The following is a 25,434-nucleotide window of genomic DNA, read 5'->3' as shown; positions in this document are numbered from 1 at the left end:
CAGTTGGTCGGTCTTGAGATTATTTGAAAACAACAGTGAGCGTTTTATCCTTCATCCTGAATAACAAGCTTAACCTCATGCTGTGCTGTGGAAGCCAGGGATTATGAGAGGTTGATAAGGGAGGACCTAGGGCTGACAACCAAGGTCCACAGGAAACATGCAGAAATGACCTACATTAGTTTATTTAGGGCAATAGGATAATAGGGTAACAGCAGCATGTTTCTTACCACTTACTAAGAAAAGTGAATAATGATTTCAAGTGGATAACTTAAACACAAGACATAGGCTGGTGTTTTACAAGACGAACTTAACAAGATTTTTGCAGGGAACAAAAAACAAGTCTTCAGCATCAACGAAATAGTAACAAGTATCCTCATCAAGCTGAGCAAAAGGTACAATCTTAAAATATCTCAGGTTCATGCACTAAAGTCAACTTACACTTACCATGAAGTAAAAAAGTTTTATGAGGATGTGAAAGTAGCAATAAAGAAAGATAAAACCGAGTTTTCAGTGGTCATGGAGACTAATGCTATAGAGTGGGGACCAAAATGTTGGTGAAGCAGCGGTTGACCATTTTGGAAACGGTGCAAGAAGCGGGAGAGAAAATCAGCTCGTTGAATTTGTGGAAAGAAACAAACTGATCTTCATGAACACATTTTCGAGATATGGACATCAATAACCCCTGATAAAAACATGAATTTGAATTAATTTGTTCTTATCGAAAATCTGGACATAGTAAAGGATAATACCCAGGATTAAATCCAATGACCACCAACTGGATTATACCGAGGTCGGCAGTTTTAGTGGTTCACTCAACTTCATCAGGCACGTCAGTGATCTCTTGAACATGTTGAACCATGTTTTCATTTCCGTGCTGTAAGTGCGCACAGGACTGTTCAACTGACTCCTTGTTCAACAAAGTAATGATCAAGGAATTTCTTTAAGCTGGTTGTTTGTACATGAATCACTCATCCAGGAAGGTTGTTCCATCGCCTGAGGCTTCTATTCGAGGAAAACAAATCCTGTTGACCGCTAATTTGGGATTCCAAAATCTTTGAGTGGTCGACGTTACTATATTTTTCAGGAATTTGTACAACTTCATATAAGTCATGTCATAGTTATTTGCTTTTCCGAAGTAAAGAGACTGAGTCGTTTGACTCATTCTTCATACTGCTGTTGCCTCAACGATGATAGAGTTTTCGTAGCGCGTCCCTGCAGTTTATAAAGTCTTTGTAACTTCGGGATCAGATCTGCAGCACGGTGTATTCCAGGGAGGCCTTGCCAACGAGTTTTAAAAAGTTATCAATACTCAGGACGTCTAACACTTAAAGTTCCCCGCTGAAAACCCGAGCATAGTATTAGCTCTGTTACAGGCAGACTTTCAGTTCTCTCAATATTTGAGGTCATTGCCATCATAAGCTCATACGCTGACGACTCCACTCTGCAATATTCAACGTCTTTCAACAGAAGACCCTCTCAACATGAAGTGCAAGACTCCAAACTTGAGGTTGCAGAATGCTTAACCTCAGACCTTACTATCATTTCTGATTGGGGTAAAAGGAACCTTGTGTCCTTCAGTGTCTCAAAAATCCAATTTCTCCACCTATGAACTCGACACAGTCTTCCAAACACCTATCCCCTGTTCTTTAACAACACTCAGCTGTCACCTTCTTCAACACTAAACATCCTTGGTCTATCCTTAAGTCAAAATCTTATCTAGGAACCTAACATCTCCTCTCTCACTAAATCAGCTTCCTCAAGGTTGGGCGTTCTGTATCGTCTCCACCAGTTCTTCTCCCCCGCACAGTTGCTATCCATATACAGGGGCCTTGTCCGCCCTCGTATGGAGTATGCATCTCACATGTGTGTGTGTGGGGGGGGGCCGGGGCTCCACTCACACTGCTCTCTTGGACAGAGTGGAGTCTAAGGTTCTTCGTTTCATCAGCTCTCCTCCTCTTACTGATAGTCATCTACCCCTTAAATTCCACCGCCATGTTGCATCTCTTTCTATCTTTATCATTATTTTCACACTGACTGCTCTTCTGAACTTGCTAACTGCATGCCTCCCCCCTTTTGCGGCCTCGCTGCACACGACTTTCTACTCAAGCTCATCCCTTTAGTGTCCAAATCCCTTACGCACGAGTTAACTAGCATCTTCACTCTTTCATCCCTCACGCTGGTAAACTCTGGAACAATCTTCCTTCATCTGTATATCCTCCTGCCTATGACTTGAACTCTTTCAAGAGGAGGGTATAAGGACACCTCTCCTCCCGAAACTGACCTCTCTTTTGGCCACTCCTCTTAACTCTTTTATAGGAGCAGTGTGTAGCAGGCTTTTTTTCACTATTGTTTCCTTTTTATTTTATTTTATTTTATTTATTTATTTATTTATTTATTTTATTTTATTTTATTTTAATTTTTTTTTTTTTTTTTTTCCCCTTGAACTGTTTCCTCAGCTATAAAAAAATCTAATTTCGCTAGGATATATAACATCCCTTTAGCTATGGTTTGTCTTTTTCATTTATACTGTTCAAAAGGATTAGGGGAGGAATGTAAACAAAGCAAAGAAAGAGAAAGCAGAAAAGGTATAAAGAACTCTAAAAGCCAGTGAAGACATGAGAAGCCATAGAGAGCAAGGGAGGGAGGCGAAGCTGGCGGAGAGTGAGGACGTAAAAGAGTAAAAGACAAAACGAAGAATGACAAATGACAGAAGATAGACCATGAATGTCAAGGAGGGAATATAACCCTTAAAGACCCAACAAATAATAAACATGTTTGCAAGGTTATGACAAAGGTGGCTATGTGGATGGATGATGAAGACTAGAGGTAAAACAAGGAGAGGGACACACGGACATGAAGGGAAGGAAGATGAGGGTTTTGTGCTTCACGATGGGGTGCGTGAGGGACCGGCGGGTCGTTGGTGTACGAGATGTTGATGTGTTGCGTTAGGAGACTATGAGGAGGGTCTGGGGGAAAGCTAACAATGAAAATGATGATAATAACAGTAAGAATGAAAATAATAACTTTACAACTATCAATATAATGAAAATGTGTAATAAAGCGCATGAAGACAATGACCAAGAGACCAGTGGAGCAGGAGGGAGGAAAGATGATTCCGAGATACTATGTTTCGAGTCGGTTCCGAAATTCAGACACGAATAACATCGAGTATGACCTTTCTTTCACACTGCCTCTCCTCACCAATGCATCACTGCGTCCAGGACCATAAAGCATCACAAAGCATAAAAAAAAGTCACCAGGCTTTCTATGTAGGTTGGGGAGTCACTGATTTCTTGGCCGAGTCTGAAGTTTGAGGCATTTGAAGCAGGAATAAGTTCGGAGCGAGAGAGAAGGAGAGAGAGGGTTGGGAGGGGGTGCAGCGAGGAAGGTGGATGTAAAAGAGGCTTGAAGGAGGGAAGAGGACGAGGAAGGAAAGGAGGGAATTAAAAGTTGCTGTTTAATAGCACTTACAGAGGAAGGAGAGAGGAGGAGGGACGGGAGGAGAGGGGAGAGGGAAGGGGGAGAGCTTTAGCGGTGATAGTCCAGCTCACGACAGGCCAGAGAAAGGTGCACGGGTCCTCCTCTTCCATTGGTAAGAAAATTTAAGTTTTGTAAGCCATGTTGAGGCCATTATTAAACACGTAATGTTGCTGTATGTGAAAGGTTGTTGTGTAGGTTGTTTGTTGGTCCTTCAGCAGGTTTTTTTTTATAATGCAGAACCAGCGAGCCCCACCCACTGGCCCCGCCCGCTGTCCTGCAGAAGGCCGACTCCGGATTCCCTGTGAGGCGAGTGGCTGGTAGCAGACTTTTGCTCCTTTGTCATCAGGTTTGTTCTCTGCTGTTACTTGGTATTTGTGGTGGTGGTGGTGGGCTGCTGTTCACTGGTGGACTCATGTGATGGGCACAAAGTATTCACAGCCGCGGTAACGTTTTAGAGTAGCGTACTACAGTGTCGGCGTAAGGTTGCTGTAGCAGTTTCATCACAAACTGTCTATATAATAAAAACAGCCAAACGGGCAGTGGTTCGCTGCGTCATGAGACCGTGAGTTGTAAATGTTTGAATTTACGTACAGTCTAGTTCTGACAACATCCTAACGCCTGCCCCTATTAATTGACGCCGTTAACTTAAATATTCATAACTTATCAAGGGTGATTTAACCCTAAAATTCCCTTTCTTACTTTGTTAAACTGTTCCTCCTCCTAGCTCCATGTTATTGGTAAAATGGATGAAACAATGACTCAACCTTCCCTTCCCTTCCTCCTTTCTTCCTTCCCCTTCCCCTAACTCAACCTTCCCTTCACTTCCCCCTTTCTTCCTTCCCCTTCCCCTAACTCAACCTTCCCTTCCCTTCCTCCTTTCTTCCTTCCCCTTCCCCTAACTCAACCTTCCCTTCACTTCCCCCTTTCTTCCTTCCCCTTCCCCTAACTCAACCTTCCTTCCTTCCTCCTTTCTTCCTTCCCTTCCCTAACTCAACCTTCCCTTCACTTCCCCTTTCTTCCTTCCCTTCCCCCTTTCTTCCTTCCCCTTCCCCTAACTAAACCTTCCTTCCTTCCTCCTTTCTTCCTTCCCTTCCCTAACTCAACCTTCCCTTCCCTTCCTCCTTTCTTCCTTCCCCTTCTCCTAACTCAACCTTCCCTTCCCTTCCTCTTTTCTTCCTTCCCCTTCCTCTAACTTAACCTTCCCTTCCCATCTCATCCATCCCTCTTTTCTTCCTTCCCCTTCCCCTAACTCAAGTTTCCCTTTCTTCCTTCTCCTTCCCCTAAGTCAACCTTCCCTTCCTCCTTTCTTCCATCCCCTTCCCCTAAGTCAACCTTCCCTTCCTCCTTTCTTCCATCCCCTTCCCCTAACTCAAACTTCCCTTCCTCCTTTCTTCCTTTTTTTCTGGTAGAATTTAACATCAAAGAGTGCTACTTCTGGTGCCAAATGTTTTGGGGAAATTTTTCAAATGTTTACCCCCTCTGGGAAAAATCCTGGATATGTCACTGCTTGTCATTGGCCTTTCCCTGGCCCATGAAAGCAGCAAACACTTAGTTTCCCATCCCTCTCTGTAGGTACATTTATTTCAACTAGAATTTTCGGTGCAAAACCTTTTTCCACACATTCCCTCCCTTCTCTTAAACCCTTTCATCAACACTTTGTTCTATCGGTTATTTCCATCATTCTGTCATTTTTAAGCTTTCCATGTTTGAATAGAGCTTCTGTGGTGCAGTGGTTAGGGTGCCTAGCTACGCATCCGTGGGCAGCTCACCCAGATGTTCATCCTCCCTTTCGGGCTGGTTAATAAATGGGTAAAACTCTGGTAACCCGGATGTCACAGTGGCCTTTGTCCCGGGGTGATGGGTTACTAACCATCACGGACTCAAGGGCCATTGCAACGGAGATGAGTATAGAGGTCATGCGCAGCCATAATCTGTGACCCAAACTTTACCTCCACCATATTTTTTTTCCTGGCATGTAAGCTTTTTCTTATAATACTGTTACAAGCCCCCTTACTTTTTTCCTTTGTACAGCAGCACCATGAAAGCCTTTTTCCAGTCCCTGTGTAGTGCGGCGACTAGGCCTGATAAGGGAGGCTCCCATAACCCACTTGGCGAGTGGGGTACCTCTTTGGCCGACTCGGTAAGGAGTGGCTCTCTCGTCACTCTGGTTGCGGGTTCAATCCCAGGCAGCCAGCGAGTATACCCTCTCTTTGTCTTGATTGATTTATCGCGTGTTTCGATACACGCAGAGGACATGTGGGGCCGAGAGAATAGTAGAAAAAAAAAAATCTCGGGGCATGACACCAGCGCCTCACCTGTTCTCACACTACATCACACACATCCTCTCCATAACTAATCCATATTTCAGCATTCCTGCTCAAATGCCATCAGTGCCATTCTTACTTTTAATTTCCTTGTTTTCTCTATCATAAGCCATCAGTGCCATTCTTACTTTTAATTTACTGTTTTTTTCTATCATATTCCATCAGTGCCATTCTTACTTTTAATTCCCTGGTTTTCTCTATCATAAACCATCAGTGCCATTCTTTTAATTTACTGTTTTTTCTATCATAAGCCATCAATGCCTTTCTTACTTTTGATTCCCTGGTTTTCTCTATCTCATCTTTATTAGTCCACTCTGCATTCCCTTTCATTCCAACACATCCTGTACTTCCTCAGTTTTCCTTTTGCATCTAATATGTCCCTATTCACAGCTATATGTCCAAGTGAGTACTGTAATGCCAGAAGGTTAATTTAAGCATGCCGAGCTTTGTCCTGTCATTTTAATTCCAAAGCCTGATGATCAAAGTTTGTGGGAACTACTGTCATGCCAGAGGGAGGATGTTTAAAATCATGTTTCAGATACTATCCCAAGGTAGAAACCTGCTAATTGTTCTCATCATGACCTGAGGTCAAATGGTAGTAGTTGAATGTTGTAGAAATATTTACAAGTAGCGGTTTTGCTATTTTTTATAGTTTCAAAAACCGCTACTTTGAAAATGTAGATACACCAAAATGTATAAGTGTAGTGATTTTCATCAAGCATATGTATTCTTTCTGCAACTGAACTTTTTTGAAGTTTTTGTGGCATTACATATTTTGTTAGTTATTGCATTTATTTATTGCACGATTACATTTTTTTTTTATATGCACTACAAACATATACTACACATATATATAATATGTAATAGTAAAAAGTTATCATTTCTTCTTCTTCTTGTATTTTTCTTATACCATGCGATCCACACAAGCCCTAAAGGAAAAAGATTCTGTTAAGCATGTAACAAATACAGGAAGCACTATAACTAGGTTTAAGTAGTGTAAGTAGATTACTAACTTACTTAAAAGTGGGTCGCCCTCCCGACTGTTAGACGTCCAGATTCCAACACTTACAAAAAAAGTGTTGGAATCTGGACGTCATACGGTCGGGAGGGCGACCCACCTAATCTACTTATACTACTTAAACCTACTTTTGGTGTTTCCTGTATTTGTTCCATGCTTAACTTAACCCTCTGGCATGACAGTAGTTGCCGCAGACTTTGATTATCAGGTTTTGGAATCAAAATGACAGGACAAAGCTCGGTAGAATTTTAGGTACAGTTGCAAGTATAGTAGTAACTTGATTGTTTTCATGGTACCTAAGCTCCTTTTCCAACCTGCCACGTTAAACTCATCAGTCATAGTTAGTTACAGGGTAAAGAAGAAAATGAAAGGTTTTATGAAATTTTATTTTATAAACTTTATCCCACATTTATTCCATGTTCCCACTTTATGAACAGATTCAGATGAAGACTTCAAATATGTTTCCAAGCTGGTCCATAGAAGGATGATAAAGCACCAGGGGAAGATGGCTCTCAGTTATAATAGAATAATCAAAGCAAATGGAGTGTAGATTTGTCAAAGAAAGAGAAGGGAATCTAAGGCAGTGAGGTGATATTGCAAGGAGAATCAGCAGGTTTTGAAAGTGATGGGAGGAGGAGCTGGAGACCAAAGGGTAGACAAGCCAGGAAGAGGGAGCAACACCCGAGTGGGAGGTAGAGAGGTTGGATGAGGGGAATCATAATTGATTCGCGCGGCTGATTTAGTTCAGTAATGCAGCCACCAGGCATCACTAGGTGTTTACCACCACCCGCTGTGTTTACAGCCACCCGGGCCGTGCCGCTCATTCTTTACCCACGCACGGCTGTGGTAGCGTCCCTCTCCCCGTTCATTCAGTGTGTTACCAACTTCCCATGGCTCCCAAGCACCCATCAGATTCTCCAGCATGTGGTAGTACTCCAAAGAGATCGAGGTTTACTCAATCAACTCCCATCCTTTAACATAGTGTATGTAGCATATGTATAATATGCCTTTTCACTACCTTTACCACTTTTTCATTATTTTTAAGTTTTTCCACCTTCATATTATGGATAAGGGACATGTATTTCGTCCCTTCAGTACAATATGGAGGCATAATATCGTATTTTGGAGGTGCAGAGTGATTTTCAGTAATAACCCAGTTTACTCCAGTACTGAGGGTGATCATCCTTACATTGCACGAAATTTACTTTGCACGGTCCCTTCTGGAACGCATCTATCGTGCAAATCAAGGACTCCCTGTGTGTGTGTGTGTGTGTGTGTGTGTGTGTGTGTGTGTGTGTGTGTATGTATGTATATATATATATATATATATATATATATATATATATATATATATATATATATATATATATATATATATATATATATATATATATATATATATATATATATATATATATATATATATATATATATATATATATATATATATATATATATATATATATATATATATATATATATATATATATATATATCGCCTAAATCTGAACGACGTATAACAACTCTTTTGCAAAGATAAGAACACGACGTGAGCCAAATCATTTCAAGCTTCAGTACTGAAGACAACACATGACATTCACAGTTGCATTTTTTAAAACAAATGAATGTATAATTGTAATTCAGGCACTACTACGTTATTTTTTTGTGTTTTACATCACAACGTATTATATAGATTATCATTAAAAGGGAACATTATATCATAAGCAATAAATACACATCACTTTAGTTACCTTCAAATGCTCCCGTACGAAACATTCTGAAAGCGGCAACATCACTTTATATCGTGACTGTACACTTGCAGTAAGTGTAGCCTTATGCTTTACTACTGTTTGCAGGAGTGTGTTCTGACGTCATTCACTGTGAGGCAATGCTGCATCAGGGTTCATCCACTCAACTCATGGCCGTGCAGTCCGACCGTCCAGGGGACTATGTAAGGAGAGGTGGTCTTGTCAAGACGACGATGAGCAACAGTAGAAAGCCACAAGATTACGAGGACCGGGGACATGTCATCATTGCCTCAAGCTGCAATGAGAGATCAGTTTGTGGCTGCTGTGGCTTACGTTTTAAGATACAATGCTTTAATAAAAAAAGGTACATAACAATCACTTATTTATCCCACTGTTACTTTTCCTTGTAGCCTTGGACCTATATGCAACATGCATCTTGAACTTGGTTCATTTTGTGGGGGCTGTTTTGAGCATCTAATGTATCAGTCTAAAATCATTTCTCTGAAAATTTCCATTTGCAAAAAATATTTGTTAAAAGGGCAGTGATGAGGGAGGGGCTGCCGGAGGGATGCAAATGGCTTGATCCACACATCGCTTGCTCAAAATAGACCCCACAGGATCATCAGTCCCTTGCGCATGTGAACATAGGACTGAGGCAGCCTCCTGGGGGGGGGGGGGGGTGACAGCAAACAACACTCGCTACCGGCACCTGACTGCCACAGATTTCATACCTCGCCCTCCCGGAAGACTGACAGCAGAGGTGAGAACAGTTTTCCTTGCTATTATGACCCTCATCTGCAGCTCCAAAGTCTTGAGAATCTTCTCTTGGTTGCTTCTCCAGGGTCAACAATTCTAGAATATAATTAAACAACTAAAGACACCAGTGCACAATCCTTAATGCAAATAAGATGCATTTAATTCAACAGGTTGTGTTACCGTGCGTACCCACATCCCCTGCGGGCATACTCTCCTCCCTCCCCTGCATCGTGTATCTCACCCTCCAGTCCATGCCTCATGCCAATTGACCCTACACTACATCACCAGGAAGCTACAAGTCGGTCAGCAAGGGATAGCTTGCCAAAATTGGTTAATATGCCACATCCTGTTCTGTGGTAAGCAAGATAAAAGAAATGAGATTACTACATACAGCAATACCACATTTACATCAAAAGCCTCCAGCTGACTGTCACTCGCCCTTACAAACTCATGAGTAAAAGTGATTAGGGTAATGATTGGTGAAGTAACTCACTACATTTAACAGACTGACACCTCTCACCAGCACAACACACCATCACCTACATGGGACTTTTCAACAAGAGAACAGTGTAACATCATACTTAACCGTGACTCCAAAGCCAGATGACCCGCCTCGCCAGCCCAGCCAAGTCCAGCCCCATCATGCCACAATACCCAGCAGCAAACACACCTGCCAAAAGCTTGATACCTCCTTTATAAACACCCTGGGGCTGTGTGTTCCTTACATCCCCACTTGTTACTCCATACTTGTTGCTCTACACCTGTCCCACTTACGCTTGTCCTACTCCTCTGCAGATACACCTGTCCACAGCTGGTAACCATAATAATTACTATTGTATACCCTTTAAACCATACCTGTTCACACCTTTATTAGATACTCACTGAAAGAAAACTGCCTGCCAGGGCTCAGTATTCCCTCAAAAGGGGCAAGAAAAATGACAGAGGGGAAAAGAATTTTTGGAGAATGTTTGGGCAATGAGTGCTGGATAGGGTGGAGCCCTGAAAATGCTCCCCCTCTCCCTGCTGGCACTACCTTAAGTACACCAAGCCATTCTAAAGGTTGTCGTTACCACCAAAGTGACCTAACTGAATGACTACCTCTCAAACTAAGACCAATACCTGTTGATCCACACACCAAACCAGCACTGCTTACCACCTCATGGCACCACACCACACAGACAGCTTTCACACTGCCACACCTGCCCAGCACCTACCAAGCCCCTGCTACCGTATGTTTAAATGTTCACCAGTGGTTGCCTGTGCTTTCATCGTCCACCTGTTTTCCACACCAGTCACTTAACTTTGGTGAGTGAGTGGTCATGGTGTTGAGTGGATGTGTGTTGCGTTTAGCTCCACACATAAAGTGTCGACATGGCTGTCGGGGCCAAGGGACTGGGGGATTTGTGCTTGTTTGTGTGGAATTCTCAGGTAAGAAGTGGAATGGATGCTCTTTGTGTCCTAGGTGGTGTCATGTAAAGTGTGCTAATTTGACTGGACTCAAGCAATACACCCAAAATAAACTGGATATGCACCCCATGCCTCCATAAATCATCTCTGGCTACCAGCATTGTGGAAAAATTGGATGAATTCAAGCAAGAATTATCTAAAAAAAATATCTATGGTTAAGGATGAGGTTGAATCAAGGGCTGAGAAGGTGCATGAGGTGCTGGGATCAGTTGTTGACACGCTTCGTGCTGAGCATGCTGAATCTAGCTAGGCTGAGGTGGCAAAGAGAGGCAGGGAAGTGAAGAAGAATCTCATAGTTGTGAAAGCTTCTGCCTAGGAAAAGAAGGCAACAGACATGAAGGATGAAGTCTCCCAGGCATTGAATAGTATTCAAATAACTGATTCAAGATTCACTAATGGAGGTAATATTGTCATGAACTTTGATAATGAGAACACAAAGGATGAGGCTGCTCAAAAATTGGAGTCTGTTGAGCAAATTAGTACCAAGAGTGTTGGAAAGATGAAACCAAAGATCATGATATGCAATGTGCATAAAGAGTAGACCAGGGAAAAAATAAAGGAGACCATCTTAGACTGCAATGAGTTCTTACACACAATTGAGGGTGTTGAGAATAAGATTGAGCTGATTTTTAGTAAGCCAGCCGCTGGCGGTTGTACAATGCACTACATTCTGATGTGCGACCCAACTGTGAGAGTGCTGATTCACAAGAATCATGACAAGTTAAAATTAGAATGGGGAATATACACAGTGAGAGACAGATACCATGCAATTATATGCTATCATTGTCAGAGAGCAACTGTACTGCTAAGAGGAATGGAGAAGCCCCAAAATGTTTCAAATGCACTGGCAAACATAAATCAAAGGAGTGCATCATGGCTGAGAAGAAATGCATAAATTGTGTAAGATACAAGAAGCCTGAAATCAACCATTCAGCGAATGACCAGTGTTGAGTAGTTCTCCAGACTCAAACTGAGAGAATTCGTAACATGACTGATCATGACTATTAATTAGTGTTTGTACTCAAAGATAAAATGTGTGTGATAAATGTTCAGTGAGTTGGAAATAATTGTTGGATATTTAATTGTAAAAAAATTGTAAAAAATGAAAGAAATGCAGAAAATATCTCCAAGGAAAATAAATGAAGTTATGGAAGAGAATGGAAAGATGTTGAAAGACAGGGAAGCTGTGAAAAAGAGATGGAGAGAACATTTCAAAAACTTAATGAATTTTGAGGATGGACGTCCAGCAGCTGTAACAGCAGCAGTTTTGAGTAGAGGAGGAGTATATAAAGAAAGTATAAAATATGAAGAAGTAAATCAGACAATAAAAAGATTAAAAAATGGAAAGGCAGCAGGAATTGATGGAATCACAGCAGAAATGTTGAAGTGTGGAGATGTAGTTGTTAAATGGAAGGTCAAGATATGTGAAGTAGCATGGGAGGGGGGGGGGGGTGCCAGCAGAGTGGACGAAAGCCATCATTGTCCCAGTTTACAAGGGGAAGGGCAGGAGAGGGGAATGTGGGAGCTATAGAGGCATAAGTCTCCTGAGTATACCCGAAAAGGTATATGGAAAAGTCATAATAGAGAGGGTGCAAAGACTTACAGAAGAGAAAATCAGTGAAGAACAAGGGGCTTCAGGAAGGAAAGGGGATGTGTGGATCAAATATTTGCCTTCAGGATGGTAGTAGAAAAAAATATTAGCAAAAGGAAACAAACTATACACTGCCTTCATGGATTTGGAAAAAGCTTATGACAGAGTTGATTGGATTGCATTGTGGGATGTTTTAAAGATTTATGGTGTGGGAGGAAAACTGCTTAGTGCAATAAAGTCTTTCTATGATGATGCATCTGCATGTGTCAAAATTACTGGAGAAACAAGTGAACATTTTGAGATAAAACTGGGCTTAAGACAAGGGTTCGTCATGTCACCATGGTTATTCAATATTTATATGGATGGTGTTATTAGAGAAATGAAGGGCAAAGTTGGAGAAGTTGGAGTAAGACTGTTCGATGAGGGAAGGAAGAGGGTACTGAATTCGATATTGTTTGCTGATGACACGGTGCTCATTGCAGAAAATGAAAGTGACCTACAAAATTTGGTCAGTGTTTTTGATAGTGTCTGTAATAGGAGAAAACTGAAAATAAATGTCAACAAAAGTAAAGTGATGGTTTGTGAGATAAGTAGAAGTGAGGTTGTAGATTTTGTATGCCCATATAGAGTGGGAATTGAATGTGAAAAAGAATGCAAAATAATTTTAAATGGTGAAGAAATGGAGGAGGTCAATGAGTTTAAGTACCTTGGATCAGTTATGTGTAAGCATGGTAGTACGGAGGGAGAGATAAGAGAAAGGGCATTGCAAGGAAGAAGAGTGGTAGGGTCTTTGGGACAAATCATGAATGGCAGAAGTGTGAGCATGGAGGTAAAGAGGGATTTGAGAAATACAATAACAGTACCAACCCTCACATATACAAGTGAAACGTGGCCCTGGAATGAAAGTCAGAGGTCTAGAGTGTAGGCAGTGGAAATGAGTTATTTGAGGAGTGCTTGTGGTGTGAGTAGAATGGATGGAATGAGTAATGAAAGTGTGTACGAGCATTTTGGAATGTGTCACAGGGGTGAAGGGAAGAGGTGTGGAGTGGTGGAAGAAGCGAAGCGACAGACTTTAAACTGGTTTGGCCACATGGAGCGAATGGAGGAGAGTAAGATGACCAGAAGGGTGTGAGTGAGATGGAGGGAGGGAATGCTAGAGGACGACCTCCAGTGAAATGGAGGGATAGGGTGCAATAGTGCATTAGGGAGAGGGGGGAAAGATCTTTGAGAAACTTTGAGCAGGCAAGGAGGGAGTGTCTGGACAGTGAAAGTTGGAAGCTCTTCTGCCATGGCCATCCCCTGCTGGGAGCTCCTAGGAGCAGGTGTCGATGAAATGACGATGATGATACTACTGTATAACGAAAATATCGGACATGAAAACTGAACCAATGGAGATTTGTGATATTATTCATGAAAGCAATTAAGACTCACTAACTCACTACGATGTTTGAGAAAAGTACATTGAGGATTATGATTGAGGCTAACATTGTAATTGTTGATGGCCCTCGCAGAGCACTGCACCAGCAGTGGAGCAGGGCCTGAAACCTCATCAACGACAAACAGTAACTTGTCCTGCGATCAACTGTCTTAGGCATTCCAAACACATGTCACTGTGCTCAACAATTGTTTCTAATGGGTTTATGGTCTTAATGCACCACTGCCTGAATGCACCACTGCCAAAATGCACCAATCCTTGGTCTGAATGCACCACGTATAAGGTTCCAATGCACCACAGGCCTAGTCCTAATGCACCACTCCCAGTCTGAATGCACCACCCTTTATGGTTCCAATGCACCGATCTAAGGCCAGTTAATATTTTACATTTTAGCTCCTATAACTACTTGTTTACTAATGGTTTAGGAACTGTTTATAAATAACAGCTCGTTTCCACAGTCTCAGCTGACAGAATAGGCCTAACTGCCTGTTTACTTGTAGTGTGTTTACCAGTAGTTTAGGAGAACTTTCGACAGTATCAGCACAATGCCTTCAGTCAGTTACAATTCTGGGAGTACAGAGAAGACATCGCCAAGCCTTCAATCCATTTACAATGAATACCACAGGACATAAGGACTGGATTCACTTTCCATGTGTAGTGTGTGAAGGAGATGTAAGACCACGCCAGGAAGCCAAAAATATACTTTATGACGAGACAAAGTTGTTCCCTCTACTAGTAAGGCTGAGCAAACAGAAGAAAATATGTAGGATCCAGAAGGATACACCCCATTTCGTCACCAGTGCGGTTCGTCACGCGGGTTCGCCACCAAAATTTTAAAATTTTAATGAAGACTAATAAAGACTCTGTATGATGCTTGTATTAATTTACTGTTACACTCTTGGTAACTAACACTGTGGTGAACAAGACTTCCATTTATTACTACATTCGGACTAGAAAGTGGGTGCGTTCAGACTAGGCAGGTGGTGCATTCAGTCTGGTGCATTCAGACTACAAAGTTGGTGCATTCAAACTAGGCTGGGGTGCATTCGGTCTGGTGCATTCAGGAGATGGTGCATTACATCCAACTACCTTCTAATGAATGCCAGTACCTGGGGAGAGCTAAGAGGACTATATATATGACTGGGCCGTAATGGAAGAAATATCTGGCTCTGAAAAAAAAATTAAACAATTTGCCAATCCCTCTTTGAATAAGAAACATTCACCGAACCCTTAAAAAGCTGCAGGTTTTCAACATTAACACTATTAGAAAGAAAGTTCTGTAATTTTAATAAATTTGAAATAAAACTCTTGGGAAGTTGAAGTTTCAATAGTTTTTTTTTTTTTGTACCAGAAGCAGTTCAAGAACAAGAAACAAAAGGAAAAGAAGCCCACCGAGTACTGCTCCAGTAAAAGGAAAAAATGAGAAGACAGAAGAGAGGTACGTCAGTTTCAGAAGGAGAGGCGTCTTGATACTCGATCCCCTCTTGATAGAGTTCAAGTCGTAGGCAGGAGAAAATACAGACAGAGGAAAGCTGTTCCAGAGCTTACAAGCAGAAAGAATGAAGAGGATGGTTAACTCTTGCATAGGTGATTTGGGTAGAATAGGGAAGAGCAAGAGTAGATAGTCTTGTGCAGCAAGGCTGCAAAAAGGAATATCAGAAAATGCCAAATCATTTTGATTTAGGGCAAACCTGGTGCTGGAAATTACATAATTAAAGATTTCAATATTATGAATAACTATAATTATTGAATGTTTTGTTCAATAATGTAATTAGAGAATGAAAAAGGCAGCAAAGTTCAACATCAATGGTTAAATTAGGAAGATAATATTTGATCTCATTAACTTCCCAATCCAGAAATGCAGCAGAGGTGGCGGCCAAGTGGCCAGTAAATGGACAAGGTCTCCTAGAGGACCTGGATTCAAGTTTCACCAGCAACTATAAGCTGACAATTTTCGGTCATTGCCGAGTGGCTGAAGACAATCCACATGCAGTCCTGGGTGAACACCTAGCAACCCAAAATCCAGCAAAACTCTCTCAAGAGATGAAGTGGAGCTCTATGGGCTCAGCATGAGCCAAACAAGAAAGGCACCACTATAAAATACTTGCCTGCCCTACTAACAGGCTGGGGCTGACCAGTAGACACAATCATGAAAGCCTACCTATGCCAAAGGCTCAACATAAAAATAAAATAAAATACTAAGAGATAAACGTGTCAAAAAAATATAAAAGGAATTTGATAAAGTACTACCATTATCAATGAGTTAATAATTAAAGCCATCAAGCGCTGGCGAGACTCGGAAGCTGATTTAATGTGTTTGTAGTCATGCCTAACAATTTTATAGATTATAATTATCTTTCACCACACAGTTATTAAAAAAAAATAATCAGGGCATACAGGAATTTAGAAAAATGAGATCTACCTGTGGCACGTGCGAATGTGGGCCTTCATCAGATTCAAAGTCACAGCCCATGTTCACAGTTCACCTCAGGTCCTCAGGGTGATAGGACGTGCTCGGGCTAGCTCTTGTGTTGACCATGTCTGGTGGGAAGAGTTACAGTGGTGCAAGGAGGGGAGGAGGCAGGGCCGGTGTGGGTACAGTTGAGTTAGTAAAATTCTCTCTTGGAGAGAACTGAAGAGTTGGAGAGGACTGTGGAGGCCATGAGGAAGGAAAACTGAGTCCTTCGTTCATCAGGTCCTCAGACAGGCGATGTACATAGTACACCGTCACAAGATGGGGGCTGGCAGGTAGTCAAGAGCCATGGCAACTGCTTAAAGCTGAAGAGGACCAGTCCTGCGGATGTGGAGTGCCGCAACTCCTTCCAGGCTCTCTCTGAGCTGAGGGAGGGAGTGAAGGAGCAGGAGGTGAAGGAGAGGAGGGCAGATGACAAATCCCTGCCCAGAGGTAACATTTTGGTTGTTGGGGATAGCCAGGTCAGGTTGTTAGATAGGGCCTTCTGTGCTAAAGATAGGACACGTAGGACCAGGGTGTGTTTTCCTGGGGCGGGGATTAAGGATGTCAGCGACAGGGTAGAGTCGTGCATGTCAGGTGAGGGAGTCAAACCCAGCGTCTGCCTGAGCGTGGGAGGGAACGACATAGGCAGGTTAGGTAGTGAGCAGCTCCTGTGTTGCTACATTGAGGCCATTCGAAGAATTACGTCTAAAGGCGGGGTTCCTGTGGTGTGTGGGGTTCTGCCAAGGCGGCGGGTTGGTGCCATTTGGATGTCCAGGGCTATTGCATTAAACTGCAGGTTGGCAAATTATTGCAAAGCCAATGGATGGAAATTTGTCGATGCCTGGGACAGTTTCTTTGGCAAGAACCACCTATACCAGAGAGACGGGGTTCACCTTTCATGGGAGGGGGTACAGATCTTGTCTGATGCCCTTGAACGTGGATTGGGGGCCCTGCAGGGTTTTTAGGGTAAGTAAGAAGGGGCCTAAGATGGCAATACCAAGTGGGAGCACTAAATGTAGTAATAATTATAGCGGCTGCAGGGTAAGGCAAGGGGTAGGTCTAAATGTGTACTATACAAACAGTAGAAGTATTAGGAATAAGATAGATTTATTGAGGGGAATGGCATGCGTAGAGAAATTTGATATGATAGCTACACAGAGTCATGGATAAACACTGCAGACAGACACTTTCTCCCAGAATTAGAGATTGAAGGGTATAAGTTATTCCACCAAGATCGAATAGGCAGGAAGGGGGGTGGGGTCACACTCTTCGTCAGGGACAATCTTAAGTGTGTCATTAACAACTCAATCAAGGAAGATAGCAATACAGAATCCCTCTGGGTAGAAACAATAGGTAGGAAGGAGAAGCTTGTCATAAGAGTACTTTACAGACCGTCCAACCTTACCAGGGACAGTAGCCAACCCCTTTTACAAGAAATTAGTAGGGCATCAAGACATAGGAATGTGTGTGTAATTGGTGATTTCAATTATAGGAATATAGAGTGGGATACTTTATCCGGAGACCAAGAGGCACAGGATTTGTTAGATGTGATACAGGATAGTTTCCTTAAGCAGTTAATTAGAACACCAATGAGGGAAGAAAATATTTTCGATTTGTTGTTAACTAATAGAGAGGACATAATAAGCAACATTGAGGTTGGGGATTCTTTAGGTAACAGTGATCATAAGGAAATTAGATTTAATATTAAATGGGAGGATAGAGTAAGCAGTAACAACACATTAATATCTGACTTCAGGAAGGCAGACTATGAGGGCTTAAGAAAGCAGCTGCTGAGACTTAGGGGAGTGAGATCAGAAGTAGGTCAGGACCCAGAGCAGGGAGGGGCGTTAATCTCTGGTGAGGTCACTAGTCAGGTCAGTAGCTTGGAGGGTGAGTACAATAGTCTGGTCAGGGAGATTAAATTAGGACAGAAACAGTTTATACTTCACAGGGGAGTCAGGTCAACAGGTAATTACCCGCGATGGATGACAGACAGGCTAAAAACTGAAATAGGAAGGAAAAGAAGACTATATGTTAGAATTAAAAGGGGGGAAACTCACCTAAGGGATAGTTACAACGATTTAGCTAGAGCAGTAAAGAAGAACACACGTATGGCAAAACGTAATTATGAGATTAGAATTGCCAGGGAAGCAAAGACCAATCCAAAGGGCTTCTTTCAGCTTTATAAGACCAAGGTTAGGGATGAGATAGGGCTGCTTAAGTCAGGAGAATCACTGATTGATAGTGATGAGGAAATGAGCAAGGCGTTAAATAGATATTTCTTAACTGTATTTACCAAAGAAAGATTAGATGATATACCTCAGGGAGAACAGATCTACTGGGGAGAAGAGGTAGAAGAATTAACCAACATCAACATAAGTAGGGAGCTCGTGATTAGACAGATAGATAGACTTAAAGTCACTAAGGTGCCAGGGCCAGATGAACTTTTCCCCAGGTTAATAAAGGAATGCAAAACTGAAATAAGTGGGCAGTTAACAGAAGTATTTGGGAAGTCACTAGACACTGGGGTGGTGCCTGTTTCATGGAGGCAGGCACACATTATTCCAATATTTAAGAAGGGAGATAAATCTTCTATGGAGAACTATAGGCCGATTAGTTTGACGTCAGTTATAGGTAAAATGATTGAGTCAATAATAGCTGATAGTATTAGGGACCATATAGACAGACATAATTTAATTCACGACTCACAGCATGGGTTTACTAAAGGAAAGTCGTGCCTCACTAATCTTATATCCTTTTACAATAGAGTATTCGAGGCAGCTGACAATGATGAGAGCTATGATGTGGTTTATCTTGATTTTAGTAAGGCCTTCGATAAGGTACCTCACCAGAGACTGTTAAATAAAGTCAGGGCTCATGGGATAAGAGGGACGGTATTTGATTGGATTAAGGCGTGGATTAGCGACAGGAAATAGAGGGTTACCATTAACGGTAAAAAAATCCGAATGGGGTAATGTTACCAGTAGGGTTCCTCAAGGTTCACTTTTAGGCCCGCTTCTATTCATTATCTACATCAATGATATAGACAATGGGATAACTAGTGACATAGGTAAATTTGCAGATGACACCAAAATAGGACGCACTATTAGGACAGGGGAGGATGCTAGAGCACTGCAGGAGGATCTCAACAAACTGTCAGCTTGGTCAGAGAAATGGCAGAGGAATTTTAACATCACCAAGTGTAGGAACACGCAAACCATTACACGGGTATAGTTTAGACTCCACAGCGATAGGCAGGTCTGAGTGTGAAAGGGATTTAGGAGTGTTATTGAACTCTGACCTAAAACTAAGGAAGCAATGTATTAGTGCGAGGAATAGGGCTAACAGGGATTAGGCTTTATTAACAGGACGGTAACCAACAGGAGTGCAGAGGTCATCCTCAGACTCTATTTAGCGTTAGTTAGGCCACACTTAGATTATGCTGTCCAGTTTTGGTGCCCACACTACAGAATGGACATCAACTTGCTAGAATCAGTTCAGAGGAGGATGACCAGGATGATTCAGGGGCTGAGGAACCTCCCATATCAAAATAGGCTGAAACATCTAAACTTACATTCACTAGAGAGACGAAGAGTGCGGGGAGATCTGATAGAAGTATTCAAATGGGTCAAGGGTTACAACAAAGGCGATATAAGTAAAGTACTGAGAATTAGCCAGCAGGATAGAACTCGCAGTAATAGATTTAAATTAGAAAAGTATAGATTTAGGAGAGATATAGGCAAGCATTGGTTTAGTAATAGGGTGGTGGGGGAATGGAATAGACTCAGCAATCACATAGTTAGTGCAAGGACGATAGCTTGTTTTAAGAGTAGACTGGATAGCTACATGGACGAGGACGACAGGTGGCAGCGAGGTGTGGGTGCAGTAAGGTGACAGGGTACTGGATGCATGCCTAGTACCGCCGGTATAACGAGGATCAAGCCTCTACCTGTAACCCCTGTAACTACACCTCACCCACCGTGAGTAGTGGGGGTTATTCTGGAGCTGCCCTGTGTAGGCCACCCGGCCTCTTGCAGTTTCCCTATGTTCTTATGTTCTTATGTATCCACCAAGAATTCATCTTACCAATGTCATCTTACAAATCCCTGGCCACTAGGGCTCAATATTGAGGGGGATGAAATAGTACACAATGTTGTATCATCTGCACAAATGTTCAGTATATAAGTTATCCCATTCCACAAATCACTAGAAAGTATAATGAAAAACAAAGACCCCCCCAAAATTGCCATGTCAAACACTTGACATTATCGAACGAAAATAAATTGAAAATAATAACTACACCGTTTTCGCTCCATATATAAATAAATACCAAGACATGCCCACAAACACCAGTTGATTGTAAGTTTAAACTACAGAACATTGAGTCATGTGTCACACCAAATCGAGTAGGCATACATTTTTATCACACCCTCAAACACACACTTGTTCACACTAAGGAAGGCGTGGTTTGACAGGTCTCGTCATCCCACACCTTCCAAGACAAACTTACTAGACTACACATCAGCCCAACCAATCACTCCACACCTGCACGCCTACAGCAAGCATCCACCATCTCCTCACACACCTGGCTGCCTCTCATCCTTGCAACCAACTCGCATCGCACACCTGTTCGACCACACTGATTAATCTGCACCCTCCGCCACCACATACCTATTTAACCTGTAATCCCACATCTTCCATATATGCCGTACTGCACTGTAGCCATAATAAATAAAGGCTAACACCATCCACCTAACCACTCAATACACTCACCACACCGACCATCACAACTCCCTTGAAACACAACCCTCATAGGAACGTTTAGTCTCCTCTGTACGTTAGGCGACATAAAATCACTGCCCGGCTACTTACCTCACCTTATTCCCATGTGTTGTGTAGCCTATCTTATTCTTCTTCTTCTTCTTCTTTTGACCTGTAACGCTTTTGTATCGCTTCTATAGGTCCTCTTCCTCTCGTTCCTCCCTTCTTCTTATTCACACACCTTCCTTTTCAGTATTATGTTATTTTCTAACCTGAAATAAAGTCACTTATCTTCACTTATTCAGACATTTGTGCCCTTTTTTCCCAGCATTGCGCGAGGAACACTTTTACCAACTTTACCATTCTTCTTTCTGTCTCCTTTTTGTCCCCATACAGCCCCAACACCGTGCAGATCGCCCCGTTGTCCTCCTCTAGCCTCCTAGCCCACTCCTCTCTGCCTATCACCGTCACTACTCCTGCCACTATAGCTCCCCTCTCTGCCCCTCATATATATAGTTGCTGCATTCCACTATTAGGTGTTCTACTGTTTCTATCTCCCCTGTCCTACAGCTACAGTGCTGGTTTCCCCCGTCCCTGTTCCTGCCGTTTACCTCCAGGGTTCCTGTTCTTGCTTTAAACAACAGCTTGCTCCCCCAGTCTCCTGTATACATGCCAATGTACGCCCTCTGCTTTCTGTTTCCTACTGTACCATTTTAGCGTTCACTTGCCACTCATTCCTTCATGCCATTTGACTTGTCCGTTCCTTTCAACTGCCTTCTTCACATCCCTGATCTCCATTTCATTCCACTCCTCCCTCAGGTGTTCTCTCCCTTTCCACCTCTTTAACTCTTTCCCCCAGGTGGAATTGTTTCTACTTTCTTGCAATATTTTCTTTGCCCATCTCTCCTCACTACCATCAAAAACCTTCAGATGACAAGTCATTCGCCAGTACAAACCCATGAGCGCCGCTGGTCGTAAAATATTCGATGATAAATATTCTTGTGAAAGCAATGGGCGAATACTTAAATTAAGATTTCATGCAAAATTGATACCTATGGATTGAATAAGGAGTCAGCACGCCGTAACTACCTTACATGTAAACATGTTTAGAGTGGTTGGAATAGACTGGACTAATGCGCATTATGGGTTAAGATTCGTTTTAGGTCCGTGCCAGTATATCTCATTACCTACCTTATGCAACATCAGTATCTCTTCATATATCTTTTCTACAAACCTTCAACAGTCATGGAAACGCTTTGAAAATCCAATTCAAGGCCTTTTTTTTTACTCTTGAAAATAGGGGATAATGTTTACGAAAGCGCGTCGCCTCCTCTGGCGACGGCCGCGGCGACACTGCAGCGGGTGTTGCGAGAAATACCTCCTCGCTGAAATAAGTCACATATACATGTGGGGGGGTTCCAGGGGGGTCATAGCCCTCCTGGTTAGAAGGGGGGGTCGAGTAGGTCGTAAAGTTCGGTTGGAGTAGTTCAAATATGCTCCCCGACCCCAAACCCTCTGCGAGCTATTTTATGGCTGCGGCGGCTGCAGCGTCGCCGCGGCCGTCGCCAGAGGAGGCGACGCGCTTTCGTAAACATTATCCCCTATTTTCAAGAGTTAAAAAAAAGTCCTTGAATTGGATTTTCAAGGCGTTTCCATGCCTGTTGAAGGTTGGTAGAAAAGATATATGAAGAGATAGTGATGTTTCATAAAGTAGATTATGAGATACTGGCACGGACCTAAAACGAATCTTTACCGCATTATGAAACAAGTAGTTCAGCAGCTTACACCAGCACGGCACACCATCCCCTGCGAATGACTTGACAGAACAGCGAAGACCACAATCCTCACTGTACTTGTAATGCCTGCCATACAAACCCTCATAGAAAACACCCGCACTGCCCACACCTGGTGACCCACACAGCCTGCTAACCATCACATTGAACCAGCCCTGGCCAGCCCTCCTCAAGGCACAAAACCCCATAGAAAACACCCGCATTAGCCACACCTGCCCAAGACCTGCCAAGCGCCAGTGCCTTTTGTTCTCCACTGTTACTCCATTTGTTACTTCACACCTGTTCCATTAGCACCTGTCGCACACCTTCCAAGGCACACCTGTCGCTGTGTACTCCTGCTACAACAATCAAAATATTTCACACCCTAGTACATAGTCTAATCTAAGCCTGTAAAGACCTATCTCATCTCCCTAGTCATGGGTGCTGTATTTTAACGTTTATCCATGTCAATCACTCCACACCTCCGCGCCTTAACCCAACATCCTACCTCTTCACATTTCCTGCCTCAGACCTACCATCGTACATCCGTTATACTCCATTGTTTACTCAACACAAATTGCGATACCCTGCCCCACACCATCCACCTGCAACTTCATACACACCACTCACACGTACCACACCTGACAATGCCCAGTGTCACCCCGTCTCACTCATCTACCTGCACCCTCCTCCATCCCATACCTGAACGTCATCTACAAGTCCTTAATTCCACACCACACTTAACAACATCCAGTGTCATCCAGCCTGTAATATCCTCCTACCTGCACACACCATCGTCACCACTCTTGATAACGTCCAGAAGGTCGTAACCAAGATTATTAGTCTCCTTGGTCGCAACTCTCAGGAAGCGGCGGCCGGAGTGACGCCGCCCTTTGGCACACAAGGTTTGTCATCGATTCGAACGCTCAAACGACTCTTCCGAAGCTTCTCCAGACTTAGAAAGAGTTATCTAGAGACTGTTGGACAGGTTAAACATTTCAGTACACGTCCATTGATCACCCGTACGGTTAGGTATAATTCTGTTACTTAGGTTTTATTAGGTGTGATTGCTGGGCTAAGTTAGGTTATTGATAAATACCGACGAGAGTCAACTATCAGCACGCTTATCGAGCCTAAGTAGCAGTGGTCTTCAGCCTTTTAGATGTAATGTACCACAAGTTTGGATATAGCAAAAGCTGTCGACCCTAGATTAACATTTACTTCTCAAAAGTTGTTAAACTAATCTATAGGAAACAAAAGAAATAGCATATTATTAGTGCTTACACCATGACGTCACGCCGCAGAACACCTCCCGATCCTCGCCTCGCCCAGCTGCACCAGATAAGGCACATGTCCGCTCCAAGCTTTAGAACAGACATAAGTCAAGACTGACACGCTACCGCTGGCAGATCACATATATACTCAGGGTAGAGGTAAGCTTCACCTGCGTGGCCGTCAGCGATGCTCATTGTGAAGCTTTGCAGCTCGTGGAGGCTGCGGGACACAAGTAAAAACACTCGCAAACACAATGATGAAAACACTCTACTAGGAGACGCCGAGGAAAACACACACTAGTGATTGGAATACAATCCAGCTGACAACCATAATTTTATATACAAGGTTGAGGAGACAGCCTGCGTGTCGCGGCGCGGTGAGGGGCAGGCACTGGGATGTCATTACGTACTTCTGGCCTTCCATTCTGTTTGCTATGCAGAGCTGACTCTTTTCATGCACTACAGTGTGTGTGTGAGTGTGTGTGTATGATGTTTTATCGTGTGTTAGCTTTTCACAACATCGTATTTGGGTCCATCCGTACTTGTCCCTGCGATCTGCGAGGAAATGAAGCGTTATGATTTATGTGTATACCAGGAAAAATCCATAACACACACACACACACACACACACACACACACACACACGCGCGCGCGCACTGTAATGCATGAAAAGAGTCAGCTCTGCATAGCAAACAGAATGGAAGGCCAGAAGTAAGTCTTGACATCCCAGTGTCTGCCCCTCACCGCGCCGCGACACGCAGGCTGTCTCCTCAACCTTATACATAAAATTATGGTTGCGGAGATATGTGAGAGGCTAGTTAAAAACAGGTGGTCGGATTTTTTAGAAAGTGAGAGAATTATCTCGGATTGCCAGTCTGGAAAGGGAGATCGTATGTCACCAACTTGTTATGTTACTACTCAAGGGTGACAGATTTATTACAGGAGAGAGAAGGCTGGGGGGATGGAGTGTACCTGGATTTAAAAAAGGCTTTCGACAAAGTACCACACAGAAGACTAATTTGGAAAATTAAAAATAGGGGTGGAGTGGGTGATGGACTGACTAAGTGGCTGGAGGACTTCCTAACTAACAGGGGAATGAGGACAATAATCAGGGACAGGGTTTCCAATTGGTGCCCAGTGAGGAGTTGGGTCCCACAAGGTTCGGTGCTGGCGCCAATAATGTTTGCTGTTTATATAAATGATATGGTGGACGGAGTGACCGGCTATGTGAGTTTGTTTGCAGATGATGCAAAGCTATTGAGACGAGTCAGTGATGTGAAAGACTGTGAGGCATTGCAGAGGGACCTGCCTGGACAAAATATGGGAGTGGAGTGGTACATGGCAGATGGAATT

At 42.9% G+C, this 25,434-nt stretch overlaps 2 long non-coding RNA genes across 2 annotated transcripts; one reads left to right on the top strand and one right to left on the bottom strand.

Annotated features, from left to right (window-relative positions):
- LOC126983653 (uncharacterized) lies at positions 1-8,825 on the top strand. Its single transcript, XR_007736097.1, has 3 exons — positions 1-3,592; positions 3,718-3,826; positions 8,679-8,825. It is a non-coding gene; the product is annotated as an uncharacterized LOC126983653 (long non-coding RNA).
- On the bottom strand, positions 8,718-24,645 carry LOC126983660 (uncharacterized). The gene is made up of 4 exons (XR_007736102.1): positions 23,590-24,645; positions 21,147-21,307; positions 9,302-9,422; positions 8,718-8,865 (listed from the first exon to the last, which is right to left on the bottom strand). It is a non-coding gene; the product is annotated as an uncharacterized LOC126983660 (long non-coding RNA).
- Positions 24,646-25,434: the final 789 nt, after the last annotated feature.

This window comes from Eriocheir sinensis, chromosome 5 (genome assembly GCF_024679095.1).
Source record: "Eriocheir sinensis breed Jianghai 21 chromosome 5, ASM2467909v1, whole genome shotgun sequence".
NCBI classification, from domain to species: domain Eukaryota; kingdom Metazoa; phylum Arthropoda; class Malacostraca; order Decapoda; family Varunidae; genus Eriocheir; species Eriocheir sinensis.
This window is presented reverse-complemented; position numbering and strand designations above follow the sequence as displayed.